The sequence below is a fragment of the Anser anser genome (genome assembly GCF_964211835.1).
Source record: "Anser anser genome assembly, chromosome: 2".
Taxonomy (NCBI): Eukaryota; Metazoa; Chordata; class Aves; order Anseriformes; family Anatidae; genus Anser; species Anser anser.
In genome coordinates, this window is record NC_139721.1 from 11,312,555 (window position 1) to 11,325,700 (window position 13,146).

General features: G+C 39.5%; 1 long non-coding RNA gene across 1 annotated transcript; it reads right to left on the minus strand.

The window, feature by feature from the left end:
- Positions 1-8,100: 8,100 nt before the first annotated feature.
- Positions 8,101-10,229, minus strand: LOC310895173. Its single transcript, XR_014580504.1, has 3 exons — positions 9,882-10,229; positions 9,705-9,788; positions 8,101-8,473 (listed from the first exon to the last, which is right to left on the minus strand). It is a non-coding gene; the product is annotated as an uncharacterized lncRNA (long non-coding RNA).
- Positions 10,230-13,146: the final 2,917 nt, after the last annotated feature.

Genomic DNA, 13,146 nt, shown 5'->3' on the forward strand with positions numbered 1-13,146 from the left:
ATAAATAAATCCACCAGCCTCAGCTGGTGATTTACATACTGAAGTACCTTTAATCACAGGCGTAAAAACAAGGGTGGGAAGAACAGTAGCCAGAGCTGTTGCCAGGGCAACTTATCCCTGGATTTAGCATTATCATGAAAGGAAAACCTACAAGGAATTTAATTATCCAATACCTTGACCTTCCAGCCTGCCAAGCGCTGGCTGCTCCCTTTCAACTCCAAATCCCTCAGGAATGGCTGCACGACTGGTTGCTGCACCAGCTCAACAGAGAAGCAGCGTGGGATATGCCCACGATTTCTTACAAGCTGGCATGAGTCTACTCTGCCCCCTAGACCACAACAGGAGACATGAGCCAGCCGTCACGCCAAAACTGGCTGTCAGCCTGGAGCCAAGCCCAGGCTAATATATCCTCTCCTTTTACCAGCACATGTTAACCTGAGCTTTGCATTGCAGTGGTGTGATCGCACTGCCCTTGGTGAGCTGAGTGAGCAGGCAGAGCTTGCTTGCAGCCGCCATTCTCTACAGTGCAGATTTAATCCTCGACATGATCCCTACAAGCGAGGTTAAAGAGAAAACCAAACTAGCAGAAACAGTTGGCTCATGTAGCTGTGTTGGATGGTAAACAAAGGTGTGAAAACATACAGAGGATCTCTCCTATGCTGCAGCTGCTCCCTACTCCTACAGACTCCCTGAGCATCTTGTATTAGGACAGGAGATGGAAGAATTTCTCCCATCTTTTTGGAATAACGTTGCAACCTTCCCCAAGACTTGAACTGCCTAATATCCATACCTCTGCTGCCAGCAAGACACTACTGTTGCTCAGTAGATGAATCCCCCTCCCCCCAATAAAATAAAATAAAATAAAATAAAATAAAATAAAATAGATCTTCATATGTTTGCTGAAAGGGTCAGTTGTGATACCTGATTCCCTTTCACAGTACCATAACTATTTCTTCTTTTGAAGTAATATCAGAAAAATAAGTCTGGAAACATGTATAAAGACAAAGAGACAATTCTTCAATGAGTAGCAGATTATGGATTTTTCCACTTGAAATCTATTGTAAATGATTGAATTGACACATTATATGATGTGGAACATGCACTGATGTAACTGGGAAAGAACTAGAAACCGGATTTGTTACAGCAGGATATGTGGCAGAAATTAGTCCTGTTTGTTTAAACTTTCCACATTTTAGGTTTATGGATCTAATCACTGGAAGAATAGCAGCTTCTTTCTGACTAGATGATTTCTTTTCAAATGTCAGCATCCATTACCCACTAACCCTGTAATGACAACAATAAATGGCTACAGGATTTTCAGATGCAGTGCCAGAAGAAATGTGTTGTCCCAGCTGGGTATCCATCCTCTTAAAGTATGGCCCAAGACTGTGCCAAGATTGTCCAAATAATGCCTTTGTGGGAATATATTGAGCAAAAGATTTAATAAAGTTTATAGAAAAACTGTCACAACCTCAGAGCAGCAGATATTCATTCAGACTGCCCACCCGAGTAAAACCACCACATGAAGGTAGCACATGAGACAGGTAAAGCCAGACACCTCTTGAACATGTTTCTTTCTCCACATTGCACTGCTGAAGGAGCCTAACAGCTAACTTAGATGAAGCTTCTAACTCCCAGTCATGCAGTTGGTCCTGTCTATGTAAGCACTATGAGAATTTGCAAAGACTAAAGAAGCTGAGTATGAAGCTGCTCTTAAATAACAGTCCATTCTTCCTTCATTTAGGCATAATATGAGGACAACTTTTTTTGGATTATTTCAGCCTTATTGTTTCGTATTAGCATTATATTGCCAACCTGGGTAGTGAAAATCTACAGAGAGAGAGGGAAGTGAGGGTGGGAAGAGTAATGTTATCCAATACTTTAATATTTTTGGGACTTCAAAATGAAAGTTTGTAGTCAAGTTTCTTGTTCAAAAAAAAGTTCTGAGTTCACAGAAGATCTTATAATTCCTGAATTTGTTTTTTAACATGCAGAACACATGTACCCAGAAGTCATTTCAGCAAAGCGCTGCCTAAACACAATGGCATTCAGCATAGAAGATTTTTAGCACTTTTTTTTTTCACAGGACTTGTTTTCAAAACTAAGAGTAGACTAATGAAAATCAAAATATTCCCCAAACATTTCTCATAATTGATTTAAAAGATCCTTTGCTCCTAGCTCACTCATACAAGCTAAAATACTTCCTCCCCTTGCATAGCCAGCCCTGACATGTCTTTCATCAGGCTTTGTCAAGACTGCACATCCTCTTTCTTATATCTCTTGCACTAGTGTTCTTTCTGCCTTCAGGTCTTTACACCTTAGCTGGGATTTTCATCTAAACCTTGTACTCATCTAAGGTGAGATTTAAAGGTGAGAGTATAGAGAGAGATCCATCAATGGACATGCATACACCCTCACTCTCTGCATTTACAAACACACTGCATTCACAGCTCTCTTGAATTTTAACATGGGTTTTCAGTTCATCTTATATCCATACCTAGCCCCTAGGCCTGTTACTGGTCACCACCTGTGTCTTTCTGTGTGCTAGTCTCCTACTTGTTGGGTAGTCTGTCTTGAAGGTCTTTAACACAGATATACATACACCCCCACATATAGACAATGGAAAGCAATATCACAGAGAAAAAAGATCAGATTTTAGCAAGAAATTTGGATGGACTAGGGTGATCAGATGCATGGCTGTGTCCAGGTCCAGTGCTGGCTTCCCCAGTGCAAGAGTGACACAGATGTACTGGTGTAATTCCAGCTTAGGGCTGCAAAGATGATGAAAGGACTGCAACATGACTTATGAAGAGAGACTGGAAGAGCTGGGGCCCTTCAGCCTAGAGAAAAGAAGGCTCAGGGGGATCACGTCAATGTGTATAATAGATACCTGATGGAAGACAGTACAGAAGACAGAGCCAGACTCTTCTTAATCTTCCCAATGCCAGGACAAGAGACAGTGGGCAAAACTGCAGTACAAATACAGTAAATTCCACTTAAAAGTAATTAAAATTTGTTTGGTTGGTTGGTTTGTGTGTATGTGTGTGTTTGTTTATTTGTTTGTTTGTTTGTTTGTTATGAGAGTGTTCAAATACCAGAGCAGGTTGATCAGAGAGGTTGTGGAGTTTCCATCCTTGGATAAACTTGAAAACCAATTGGATGTGGCTTTGAGCAATCTGCTCTAGTTTGACGACTTTGACTTAGGAGGTGTGGATCACCAGGGATGATATGGAAAAGCACTCATTCCTATCCTTTTCCTCCATGCTGAAAAATACCAATTAAGAATCGTTTATTAATCAGCAACTGGCACCATTTTTATTGATCCTTTTTTCTTCATTTTCCCAAATCACCATTTTCCTCATAGTTAACCTATTTGTTCTATATGAAGACAATGGATTTTTTTTCTCTTTCAGAATCTTCATTAGCAATTTATCAATTAAAGTTTTAAACCACGGTGGAGGTAAAAAACAGATTGTTTAGGTTGAAGTTATAAAAGTTCACTAAATATAAGCAAGAATGTAAGCATTAAAGCAGCATCCAATGAAATTTTGAATTGCACGAATACCATCAAGTAATAAATCAATATATGGAGGGAAAAACTCTGCAAACAGCAAGGTTTGCATGACTCACAGAAGAAAATAATAAAAGAAACATCACCAAGCTTTCAACATTTGACTTTCATTCTTCTTTCTGAGGTTCCTTGTACAGTCATGTTTACAACACATATTTTTGTAGTTTTTCATTCTTCACTTTCCTTTCAAGGGAAGTTCAAGAGATGAAAGTGTTCAACATATATTCTGTGTTACTGCATCATGTAGGAATAACAGTACTGGCACATCAGCACTTCAAGTACTGCTGCATGATCAAAATGAATCTTTCTGCAGGCCTAAGTGCTGATTAACGGTCTGATCTTGGTCTTTCTCATACTAATACTGGCAACAATAAGGACTGAAATCTTTTAACATCAGCTGTCAGGAAAGCTTTGGTCAAAATCCTTTTGATCATCTTTGTGTGTACTAAGAGAGAAGCCAAGGATTTCAAAATGATCTACTCTGATAGCTTATGCAATGCAGGTATTTTAAGTATACCATTCACAAAACTGCTGTTCAGCATTCAGGCAGCTTATGGGCAAGATGAAGTGTCTGATTGAAACAAAAATTCTTTAGGTACCTTCAGACTATACTAAACCCCATGTTTCTTGACTCTCTCCCCTAATGATGAGAGGTGGCACTGAAGCAATTTCATGTTTGGCCATCAAAAATATTAGGCATACTCTTCTTCCAACATACTAAAAGAGTTTCCCCGTTTTCCTCAATGAGAGTAACATAGCACCCTAAGTGTGAGTTAAATTATGCATGACTCCAAAAATGCTGAATCCAGGGAAAATCAAGAGAACATAGGGTCATTTTCTCCTATATCTTTGATGCCCCTACTCACAGGCAATTGCAAAGATGCAGCTGTGAGATGTGGTGTACATTCTCACACACTCATACAAGTTGACCTCTCCAGATAACTTCGTGTTTAACACGGTCACAATTATTCTGTCTTCCCCTTCACATGTTATTATGGATGTGTTCATAACTTTGTTGAAAGTTCATAGAGTTTTAGTGATTGTGTGATGCACAGAACAGTGATACACAGATAGGTTAGCCTAAGGATCCCACATATTTTTAAGTTGTCCCTCCCCCTCTTCTGTGTAGAGGTCAGCACAACTCCAAAGACGTGTCATCCAACCTTGGCTCAAATTCTGCAAACATTAATAAACCCATTTAAATTTACAAGTCCTTATTGCCTTCAGGTAAGGAATCCCAGAATGAGGATCATCTACAATATTCATGACAGCAAAGGAAGGTAAAATCATAGATAACATAAGATTTTCTCAAAATCAAAAGGGTGGGGAAAGGCAAACCAAGGTGAGAAGACTAGAATGAATGCAAACACAAGAGTTTGAGAGCTCCCATGGGTTGACATGAAATGTGTGGAAGTCCTCTTAGTGACTATGGGGGAGAGGGAGAAAATGTGGATTTCGCTGGTGAGGAAAATATAGAAGCGTGTACAACTCCTCCAGTAGGATACTCCGTAATAAGGGAGAAAGACACAATCCTAGGCTACTAGAAACAAACATCCAGCATGTGCCCAAGCTGATGAGATTGGCTTACGGTGGATTCATTAGAATGGGCAGTGTGTGGTTGTGATGTTTCCTGGACCAGTCCCTTCCTGCTTTCAGAGCTGTCTTTTTCTTTCTGGCTCAGAAAGCAGAAAAATGTGTTTAGTGTGACTGTATAAAGATTATTTTTTTTTTTTAGATGTAGGAAGAAGGCAGTGCCCAGCTTTAATACCTCCACATTGAGATAATTTTACCTCTGACTTAAATTACCTTCCCCACCACCATCCAAAATCTCATTTGATGTCATCTTTGTCAAACCATCTCCTTCTGCAGTCTTTGCCAGAACTTGCTCTACTGTCTTGAAATGCCCATTTGAGAAAGGAACTGCTGGACAAATCTAGAGGGTAAAAGTACAGAAATAAAAATTATGACCCTATGATTAAAGTCACTCTACAACAATCATGTGGTGTGACTGGCAGAGAGGAGACAATGCCAAGGTCTTGATGTCTGGTACATTTACTTATAGAAATGAGAAAAGAAAAAAAAAAAAACTGGACGCACTGAACAGCAGTGTGAGCAGCTTTCAAGTTTGAATCTTGTGGTTGAAAATGCTGGTTGCTGAGAGCAACTGGCAAACAGAGGGAGGCGAGGAGAGATACATGCAGCTGGCAGATAAAACCTGCAGAAAATTCAGCCTTAAGTTTGTCCTTTTGCTTGCAAATACAGGCCTACCTGGAATGAGAAAAATAATTGTACTGACAGGCAGATAAGCATAGGGTGCCAAAGTGAAGGTGGAAAAATAGTTCCTGATATATACCATTCTAAGCAAGATTAAGAGCAAAATCTTTGTTTTTTAGTGGAGCAGGGCTAAGCCTCATAGCTGACATTCACACTTCCACGTGCTTGCATGGTTTTGGATTGTCATGCTTGGTTGTGAAAAGTGAGTCTGCTTTGAAGGGTGAGCCAAAAAAACAGAAAGCAGAGAAGGGTCTTGATGCACTGCCCTCTGATCCTCCAAGCTAGTGTTATTTAAAAACTCAAAAACAAAGCAAGATGCATTGTCTAACAAGGCAGAGTAATGAAGGGAATAAGATTCACCACACCTAATTTTGTCCTGACTTAGACCATCAGATTTCCCTTCCTCAAACAGCAACATGGACGTTGCATGGGGTGGATGGAGAGCTCCCTTTCTGCAAGCCTGCAACTCCAGCCCCTGTTGCAAGGAGCTGGTGTGGGCTCTGCAGTGCCTGGCCCCTACCACGCTTCCTCAGGGGCACCACAGCAGAGCAGTTGATGGCAAAGCACAGCACTGCCCGCAGAGCCCAGTGAGCCAGGCAGAAACTCAGCAATCAATTTTCACATGCCATTTGCAGCACGGCCCCTTTGGGGTACGAGGCAATGGCGTTCTGCTAACAAAACACAAATACCTTGGGTGACATAGCTTCACAGAGCCTTGGTGAGGCCGCGCGGTTTCCAGGAATGAAAATATGACCTTTTTGTTTTGTACCATTTGGGGAAATCAATACTTGCGTGCTTGTTCTTTTCTCAAAATAAATACTGCACAGCTGTTTGTTGGTTGTTGTTCTCTTTTTTAACCCAAGCCTGATCTCAAGTACCCACAAGCTGCAGTAAGTTGCTGTCAAGACTAGTGTACAAGACAGGAACCTCAAAAATTACAGACACCATGGCTCTGACTCCCCAGCATTGTTTCTTTGTCATTAATATTCATGCTGGACCCCATTGGGAGAACATCTATGTCAACATGTTTTCAGCCTTTATTATGTAGAGGCTAACATCACCCTAGTACTGTAGAGGTGGGTGTTGGTGTCTTTGTTCCTTCTTAGCCAATAACTTTAGAGCTATTTAGCTTAAGCCAACAAAATTTGACAGGTTTAACTAATTTAAGTAATCCTGCTGTACACACAATATGGAAAGGAGACACCACACTCTCTTCCCCTCAGTAGGCTTTCTCAGGATGCCCAGATAAAAGCTCTGATTACCAGTCCCTTCCAACTCATTGCGTCTCTGGTACACGCAGTTGTGTGATGGATGGCTACTGAGTCTCTGCCTGCATCCCTCCCACACAGAGCAGAGTGCACAGCACACCAGGAAATGCAATTCAGGGGAGCTAAATCTAACTCCTCCACTTCACTCTGCTCCCCTAAAAGCTGTGCCCACTGCATAAATAGTGAATTATTCAGAATAAAAAAATTTTCTTTATGTATGTTTGGACAGTGCCTAATAGCACAGTAGAGCCCTGGTCACCTCCGAAGTCTCTACGTGCTTCTGTAATATAAATAAATAATCATAAAAAATGAGTTGTCAGAGAAAGAGGTCATGGATCAGCAGAGTAAATCAAACTTTAACAGCCCATCAGGGCCACACTGCCTAGCAACAAAACAATTCATCATTAAGAAGTTTTTGCTCTCTATTATAAATTTAGATTTAAAAGAAATGTTGAAGTCCCTAGGTCAAATTTTGCTCTCAGTTACTTTGGTGCAAACCAAGAGCAATTTATTGAAGGCAATGGAACTGCTATAAATTGAAGAAAGAAAAAAAAAATGATCTCCACATATAGTGAAAATATTATTTTATGCTTTAAGTCCAGGCTTTTAATCCATACTATATATAAATATGGTTATTCTCTCTCTCTTGCTCGCTATATATATATATAATTTTGGATTTGATTGTCTACACTTCTTATGACAGAGTCATTTAAAACATAAAAAGTAAAAAAATTGTATCTCAAGTGGTTTGTATGAGCTATTGTATCAGAAAGTTAAAAGCACACCAGCTAAATCCTGGTGTTTTAACTAAGATAACTAAAACTGTGGGGAAAAAAAAAATGAAAAGATTCAGAGCAAAACCATTTAGACTTCCAGTTTTGTTTGGCTAAAGTGTTACTAAGCTGATTCTGAAAAATCTATTCAGTTAATAGAATATGTGACAAGAAATTCAGGAAATGTCTTAACTGTCAAAAAAAAACCCAAACTTTTCTCTCATGTATTTTTCATTTTTTATTTTTCTGCTTACACAGAGTAGGAGGTCCATCTCAATTGTACTGCATATCACACTGATTCAACTGCTAGCTTGGCAACAAGCTTGGTCCATGCAGGCAGCTCCCATCTTCTACCCAGTCTTGCTGAAGTGGCGCAGCTGATAAGCAAATATGGCGGTCCTTTGTCAGGAGGAACACTACTGAATCTAGGCTTTTATAGCCACCCTAGGAGCATGTTGGCTAGGTATCCTCCAGTCTTTTTTTCCTTTCTTCACAGGAAATCACATCTTCACAGGAAATCATCACAGGATGATTTATAAAGCATCCACCTCTTACTTAACAGGACCTTGTAGCTGGTTTCTACAGATCTGAAAAACAGGGATGTTTAATAACCTTCACATTCCAACACAGTCTCTTTGTGTGACATTGAGTCTTGCCTGACAGAGTTTCAAGCATGGTAGTCATATATTTCTGTAGATTTTTCAGGAGGGTTTAATATCATATTTTTATTATACCATCTCAATAATTTTCTGTAGGTTATTACTTTGTCATCTGGTAGTGTTTAAGTGCACTCTTTCCCTCTCCTTCCCCCTTCTGCAAAAAATAACAATTAAAAAAAAAAAAAATGGAGTTGTCAAATACTAATGGCTTTCACAGTATTAGCTCAGCTCAGAGACTTGAGCTGGCCAGTTTCATCTTGTCTTTGATTATGTTGTACAAGCCAGTTTGATCAGAATATAAATTGTATTTGTCTTTCTGATTCTAATTTCAAAGGCCTGGTAAAATTTTGAGTAATGTCAGAAAATAGACATCTGATTAGTCTGACAGATTTTATAACATCAAGCTCTTCCAGATTCTGATAGGCTGAGTGATTTTAGTGCTTTGAATGTTAGATTTTTAATTGCAAGCAGAAGGTCATCTGCATATATTAATAATTTGTGGGTGTCTAGCTTGTCCTTTTATTTGCTTTTTGCATCCAGTGGTGTTTGCTAATGTTTCTAGTTATAAGACAAATAATTGCATCTCTCTGCATACTGTTACCGGCAGGGGTTTTACTATCACAGATCATGACAGATGGGCATGTGTACAGAGCTTTGACTAACATTTCAAATTTATTTTAAAAACCCTATATTTATTGGGCCTGTAACAGATAGCCAAGAATAACTGATTTTTTTTTTCCTTTCCTAATATTGTGTCATTGAGACTCACCAGATGTCACTGTCACAGATGGCTTGTACTGGTACATAGACCAAGATATTTAAAAGCACCTGAATGATGTAGGGCTAAGGTTTGAGCAACTTTGTATAGTGGAAAGTGTCCCTGCCAATGGCAGGGGTTTGAAACTAGATGATGTTAAGGTACCTTCCAACCCAAAGCATTCTATGATTCTATGACCTTTAAGGTACTGAGATTTAATGAAAAGTTCTGAAACTTAGCATTCAACATGCCCCAAATTCTGTAAGAGCTGATAAAAAATTGGACTTAAATTTGACCTAACATTTCTATGAGTTTCCCGAAGTATTCAAAAGATATAACTGAAAATCACTCAACTTAGGCAGCCAGAAACAAAGCATAGACAAAATAGAAAACCATAGGCACCTTTAAATGATCTTTTACGGTGTATGGTTATCTCTCTCCAGAGAGTTTGATGAAACTGTTATGCACCAAGACATTTCCTGGGACCTAAGTTTCAGGACCAGAACAGAAAATCATTACCCTCTGCTACCTTGTACAATATCCTGATAGCACAGAAAGTCTTAGTACCTGTTCACTCACCTCCATCAATTTGTCGTTCATAAACAAAGAATCCCTCACCAGAATACCCTGGAGCTTCCTTACTGCCTGCCCAACACCATGATCTCAGTATGAAATCCAGTAACTTCAGCCACTTCCACTGAAAAAAATATAAAAAGAATGAAGAAAGTAGGAGGGAAATTAAGAGGTGGTGGCCAGCTTTTAGTATGATAGCCTAAAGGTCAACGTGCTTATTTGGACAAATCCTTTCTAAATCACATCTTCATCCTGGTATTCATCCTTCATCCTGGTAGGAGGTATTCAAATCCGTACCTTCTACCTCTTGTGAGTGTGCCCAATCATTAGGGTTTTTGTTGTTAGTTTGTTTGTTTGTTTTAATAGCTGTGAAGGAAAGAGGGAAGAGACACCCTAACACACATTTATGGGAAGGGACACAAAAAAGCGGCTAGAGAATGGAGACGAGTGACAATCTGGGCCAGATCATATTGCTACAGAGGAGTACACAAGGAGGAAGCTTCATTTCCCAAGCTCTCCATACTGCTCTGATATTTTGCTTTGAAACACCATCAAATAGATGAATCATGCCTTTTTTACTTTTTCCATCTCCGCCTGACCATTCAGATCAACTCTGAAATGAACAAGGGAGAGAGCTGCTACAAAGCTACCAGTACAGGAGCCTCCTTTTTCACAAGTGGTGATGCCCATATCACTATAAACCAAAATACATAGGAAAGGAAGAAGATAAGCAAGATAATTTGGAGATATTTCAGAGCTGAAGGTATGAGCAGAGGGTAAAGGATGGGACTGTTGGATCTACATCACTGAGCTTGTTTTGGATAAATGAGTAGAATTAATGACAGTGATCCTTCTCCCTTAAGGGGTAACATCTGTGGATGACTTACCTTTAAATATTTATGGCAACAAGTACCACCACAAATATCTCTTTGCCCTGATTAAAAATAATAATAACAATGATGGTAATAATAATAATCATCATCATCATCATCATAATCATAGGAATAATAATAATAATATGCCTCACTTGAAAGCTTTGAATCATTCAGCTATGGCTGGGAAGGGGAGAAGAAAAATACATTTCTATTTTTCAGCATTTTAAAGGGGACATTCTTTCTCTCCTTGAACTTCATGTTTTAGGACCAAATCAAACTGTTCTACAAATTTATACTCACATAAATATAATCAAACAAAAGGGAGTTATCTTTTCCATCAGGTTTCATGCTGATCCTCTGTTAAAATTTATTCATAGCCTTTATCGAAAAGTCAAATATAATCATGACTCAGCTGTTTTGGCCCCATATAATGCTTATCTTTCCTCACCAGGTATAACCCTTAAACAATTGTTGTACATACAGATAATCTAATCAGAAAGAAAGATATCTGTCCAGAAAGATGTCTGGCCAGAATTATGGCCTTAATCTTCTGGTTGGATATCTTAGAGCCTAACAAATGGCACCAGAAATCAATGCATGAGCAACAGATTCAAATTCCACATCATTCTAGTCAGGAGAACCCAAAGTGCAATTTATCTCTCTCTAAAACATTGACAGGTCAGCTCCTTTGGTCATGTCAGTTAATGGGATAATGGCTTGATCCAGCTGTCTAACCGTAGGTTTATAGTGCCATCAAAATATTTCAAAAGGTACACTTCATTTATGTCTTCTGTCATAACAAGCAGCCCTGGATAGCACTAGCATATCTACGCTAGCTTGATACCCTATGACATCTGGGAATCTGCATCCTGCTCCAGCTCTCCACTGCCTTTATGGAAGCTCGGGCTCTGGCAGCACATTTAGATTCCTGCATGTAAACATCTACATTTAGGTGCTCCTGACTATGTGTCTATAAATCTACTTATATTCACAGAATAAGGATTACCTTAACCTCTATATGGAACAAGAACTGTGCAGATGTTGTGTCACTAGATACCAGAAGTAGCATGCCATGTTTTCATGGAGTTTACTCATAGAATCATAGAGTGGCTCAGGTTGGAAGGGATCTTACAGATCATCTAACTCCAACCCCCTGCCATAGACAGGGGTGCCACCCACTAGATCAGGTTGGCCAAGGCCCCATCCAGCCTGGTCTTGCACACCTGTTCATCCTGATTACTCCTGCCTAGAAAAAACAGCTATTTTCCTGGCTGTAATTTCTGGTTATTAATGATTTTACTGCTTTTTGTGACTTGGGTACCTCTGTACAACTATTTATCTTGTCCTAAAAAGGCTAAATCCCCTGATTCCAGGCCTGTGTTTTGTTTCTGTGTCTTGCTGCCCTATAGGGGATTTTGTTGCGTTAAATTTGATCAGGTGATCTGGAGTGGTGCTAAGAGTAAGCTTTCAAGGGAGATACCTTGATCTGTCTGATGAAGTCAGTGTTGGAGTTCATGGTGTACATCACCATGCCCCACTTACTATTTCTATTTTATTTTATTTCCAGACTACTTCATCCCTCTACAGCCTGCACATATCCTCTTTGCAGCTCTCTGATTCCAGCTTCCTCAACATCCTTTCCTCTCCTCCCCTCTGCTATTCCGTTTTCATAGCTTTGCATTATTTTCCAGTGGCACTCCTTTCCTTCAGCATATCTGAAGGGAACCAGCAGCTCTGAAACACTTTAGCTTTGTCTCATTTAAGTTTTTTTCACCTCTGCTCCTTTCCCTCCTACTGATGCTGCTTTGTGCCAAGGGAATGGGAAGAAGAGTAGGAGGAATTAGCATACACTGAAGCACAGCTGTATTAACACGCTCCAGAGCACTGTGTTATTTCGGTTGAGCAGGCTGGAGCCAAGATGAATGTGTTGTTGCATGGCACAGGCATTCGCTAACCTAGTCTCACTTCTGAAAAAGCCTGATACTGTTTGATTTCTGCAGCAGTTGCTATTGTATGACCTCCAAAATTACCCAGGCTTAGACAGAGATGCTTGATACTGATTTAGAGTAACGTTATAGAGTAAGGTGGATTCACAGTGAGTCAAAATATGGTTCCTGCAGAAAATAAGGACTCTTTGAAATTTACTAAATAATCTATTTCTCCTGTTTGCTTGGACACATTCAAGTTGAAGGTCATGAAAACTGTAAAGCAGTTCAGTATTTCTACAGACTGCAATAGAAAACAGAGGGATGATCCATGACTGTTCAACAGGGAAATCTCAAATATCCATTTTTAGGTTTCGTTACATAATATTCTTCAGCTAGAAAAGAAAAAAAAATAAATCTAAGGGATAATACAGTGGTTAAAATCATGGTTCAGATACCTAAACAGAAGTG